The sequence below is a fragment of the Malaya genurostris genome, chromosome 1 (assembly GCF_030247185.1).
Source record: "Malaya genurostris strain Urasoe2022 chromosome 1, Malgen_1.1, whole genome shotgun sequence".
NCBI lineage: Eukaryota > Metazoa > Arthropoda > Insecta > Diptera > Culicidae > Malaya > Malaya genurostris.
This window is the reverse complement of record NC_080570.1, coordinates 14,725,845-14,730,529: the sequence shown is the minus strand read 5'-3', so window position 1 is coordinate 14,730,529 and position 4,685 is coordinate 14,725,845.

Genomic DNA, 4,685 nt, shown 5'->3' with positions numbered 1-4,685 from the left:
CAATTGCACTCAGACTATCTGTGAAGAGGAAATAATGGTTTGGAGATAATGTGACGATTACATTCAAGCTATAATGAACTGCTGCTAACTCTGCTATATAAACAGATGCAGGTTCTTGAAGCTTGAATGAGGCCGAAACATTATTGTTGAACATACCAAACCCTGTCGCTTCTTCCATTCGCGATCCGTCCGTGTAAAACATTTTCTCAGAGTTAATATGCCTGAACTTACTTGAAAATATTTTTGGGATTTCCATAGAGCGTAGGTGGTCCGGGATTCCACGCACTTCGCGCTGCATGGATGTGTCGAAAAATAAAGTTGAGTCAGGTACATTTAGGAGGCTGACACGGATAGGAATATATCTTGAAGGGTTGATTTCCTGTGACATATGGTTAAAATATACTGTCATGAATTTTGTTTGAGATCGAAGCTCGACTAGTCGTTCGAAATTATTAATTACCATGGGATTCAGCACATCACATCTTATTAGCAGGCGTGATGAAAGCTCCCAAAATCGATCTTTTAATGGAAGAACTCCCGCCAGAACTTCAAGACTCATTGTATGTGTCGAATGCATGCAGCCTAAAGCAATTCGCAAACAACGGTACTGAATTCGCTCAAGTTTGATAATATGAGAATTTGCAGCGGAACGAAAACAAACGCATCCATATTCCATCACTGAAAGTATCGTTGTCTGATACAATTTTATTAGATCTTGCGGATGAGCACCCCACCAAGACCCTGTTATTGTTCGAAGAAAATTTACTCTTTGTTGGCATTTCGTTATCAGATACCTAATGTGCCCTCCCCACGTGCATTTGGAATCAAACCACACCCCGAGGTATTTGAAAGTCAAAACCTGTTCGATTATTCTTCCCATCATATGAAGCTGAAGTTGCGCGGGATCATGCTTTTTTGAAAAGACGACCAGCTCTGTTTTCTCCGCAGAGAATTCGATACCAAGATGAACAGCCCAAACGGACAATTTATCTAAGGTATCTTGCAATGGTTTTTGCAGATCAATAGCTTTGGATCCAGTAACTGAAACCACGCCATCATCTGCCAATTGTCTTAGTGTACATGGGGTTACTAGACAGCTGTCAATGTCATTCACGTAAAAATTATAGAGGAGCGGACTGAGGCATGAGCCTTGCGGGAGACCCATGTAGCTAATTCTGATTGTTGCCAAATCGCCATGTGAAAAATGCATGCGTTTCTCTGACAAAAGGTTGTGCAAATAATTATTTATAACCGCTGGGAGTCCATGTTGGTGGAGCTTGTCTGAAAGAACATCAATGGAAACTGAATCAAATGCTCCTTTAATGTCTAAAAATACAGATGCCATTTGTTGCTTTTGAGCGAAGGCAATTTGGATGTCAGACGAAAGTAATGCAAGGCAATCATTCGTCCCTTTATTTCTACGGAAGCCAAACTGAGTATCTGACAACAAACCGTTCGTCTCGACCCAAGTGTCGAGACGTCGTAGAATAATTTTTTCGAACAATTTTCTGATGCAGGACAACATCGCAATGGGTCTATATGAGTTGTGATTGGAAGCTGGTTTCCCCGGCTTTTGAATGGCGATAACTTTCACTTGTCTCCAGTCAGGTGGAACAATATTTTGCTCAAGAAACTTGTTGAACAATTCCAACAAACGTCTTTTTGCGAGGTCGGGCAGATTCTTCACCAAGTTGAATTTAATTCTGTCCAATCCAGGAGCGTTATTGTTACAAGACATGAGTGCTATGGAAAATTCCATCATTGAAAAGGGGCTATCAATGGAATCATCATTTGAAGAAGACTCCCTAACAATGCTATGCGTAGGAACGGAATCTGGACAAACTTTCCTCGCAAAATCAAATATCCATCGATTCGAGTACTCCTCACTCTCATTTCCTACGTTACGATTCCTCATTCGTCTGGCCGTATTCCAAAGAGTGCTCATTGAGGTTTCTCTTGACAAACCTTCCACAAAATGTCTCCAATAGCTGCATTTCTTAACCCGAAGTATGTTCTTGTACTTGGTTTCTAAAACCAAGAATTTTTCAAAATTCTGAGGAGTTCCTCCTCCTCGTTTTAAAAACGTCTTGAAAGCATTTTGTTTCGCGTGTTTAGCATCTGAGCACTCTTTGTCCCACCAAGGATTTGGAGGTCTTCTGTTAGACGATGGACCAAGAAATCGTTTGGTTTGGGCTTGTTCTGCGGCCTCCAGAATCGAACAAACGAGGAAGTCATATTCTTCAAGTGGGGGAAGCTCTTCCATTGAAGTTAAGACACTTGAAATATTACTTTGGTATTTAATCCAGTCAATATTTTTTGTCAAATCATATGGAATATTAACTGAATTAGCAATGCCTTTGTTACTGCTAATTGAGATGATGATTGGTAAATGATCGCTACCATGTAAATCAGGAAATACTTTCCAGGTGCAATCTAGTCGAATTGAAGTCGAACAAAGAGATAAATCTAATGCACTTGGACGTGCAGGAGGTCTTGGGATCCGTGTCATGCTACCCATATTTAGTACCGTCATGCTAAAATTGTCGCAAATATTATATATTAGAGATGATCTGCTATCATTGTAAACGGAACCCCACATCATTCCGTGCGAATTGAAATCTCCTAAAATCAAACGTGGAGCAGGAAGGGCTTCGACAATTTCATTAAGCTGTCGTTGTCCAACTTGAGCTCTTGGAGGAATATATACCGAAGCAATGCAAATGTCCTTTCCTTTAATGTTTATTTGACAAGCAACAACTTCTATACTAGAAATCGAAGGAATGTTTAATCTATAAAAGGAATAACATTTCTTAATTCCTAAAAGCACTCCACCATACGGGGAGTCTCTGTCGAGACGTATAATGTTAAAGTCATTAAAATTTAAGGCTATGTTTGATGTAAGCCATGTTTCGCACAAAGCAAATACATCACATTTTTGACTATGCAACAAAACTTTAAATGAATCAAGTTTTGGCATGATGCTTCGACAATTCCACTGCAGGACAGTGATTGAATCATTTGCGGCGGATGATAAATTATCCATCAAATGATACAAAACCTGAAAGAGCTGGCCATTGAGCTGATAACTGTTTCAAAAAAGTTCTAGCTATTGGAAGGAATGCTGTTATGATGGTCTTTAGAGGTTCAGAAATATTGAATGCAGCGAAAATCCATTCTACAATTTCCGAAAATTTCAGTAATCCTGTTGGTGAATGTGAAATGGAGCCCACTGGATTATTGTCTTTTCTTGAGCTAGTTCCTGGATTGGTTTGTGAATTTGACAAACCAGGAGGCACAGTTTTTGGTTTTAAATTTGGCTTTTTAGCTTTAACACGGGGATCTTTTTTTGAAGGTATAATTTTAGGTGTCTTTTTTGGTATTTTGTGGTTTGTTAATCTCCTCTTAACAGACCCTTGAGGAGTGACAAACGAGGTATCTTCACTATTTCCGTCAGAGTCAGATTCCTCTGGCTCCGCAAGATTTGAAAAACCGTTTTCGGTTTCCAAAGGGGAGACATGTATGACCGTTTTGAGCATTTCTGCATATGTGCGCTTAGACCGTGCTTTTAAAGAAAGCTTCATTTTGTCTTTACGCAGCTTAAATGCAGCGCACACTGAAAGATCATCATGAGGGCTTTCCCCACAATAAACACATTTTTCAACATCTTTATCGCAAAGATTATCCTTATGAGGCCCTTGACATTTGATACATTTGGACTTATTACTACAGTAAGTAGCTGTATGTCCGAATTTTTTACAGTTCGTGCAATTCATAACATGCGGTACGAAAAGCCGAACAGGAAGACGAATTTTATCGATATAGACATGGCTAGGCAATGCAGATCCGGCAAATGTTACGCGAAACGAATCTGAGGGACGATAAGACTTTTTTCCATCGACAATAGATGCTGAGTACAATTGTTTGCACTCGAGTATCTTAACTCCCTCAAGCATGGAGTTTTTAAAACGGCCAACTCCATTTTTAAGTAAATCATCTGCTGTCAGACTTGCTTCAGTCACAACACCGTCAATTTCTACCTCCTTCGATGGAATGTAAACTCGATATTCAATAGCAAATAATTTACAGGTTACAATATCGTTTGCCTGTTTCAAGTCGTTAACTACAACTCGAATTTTATCTCTATTAACCTTACAGATTTCTTTAACTTCAGAGAAATGTGATGTCAAATCCTTTGTAATTTGCATCAAGTTTAAAATCTTTTCTTTTTTTCGAAGATAGACTATCCATGGCCCAGTGGTACCCTGTGGATAATGTTTAGCCCTCGGAGTATTTAAACTTTTACTAGTATCCGGAATCGGATTCGGATGATCTTCCATGAGATCATCCATTACATTAAATTTTTTTTGTAAATTAATAATACCAAAATAAAAACTTATGTTTAGTAAAATTTCAGATATAAGAAATAAAAAATAAATTAAATTAAATCTACCTTGTAGCTGATGTCTCTGTTCCTTTATCGTGAAGAACGACGTGAAGCTCTTCCAACGATTTCCAATTGGCAGTCTTTTGCTGTTTCCAATTGGCAGTCTTCTGTCGTTTACTGCTATCTCAGTTGCTCTGCCGTCGTTGTGAACACCACTGCACTTGCTGTACCTGACCCCAGGTACAGTGCTTTTGCTCTTGGTGGCGATCAAATGCGATGCTTGCAGTGTAGCACCTCGCGA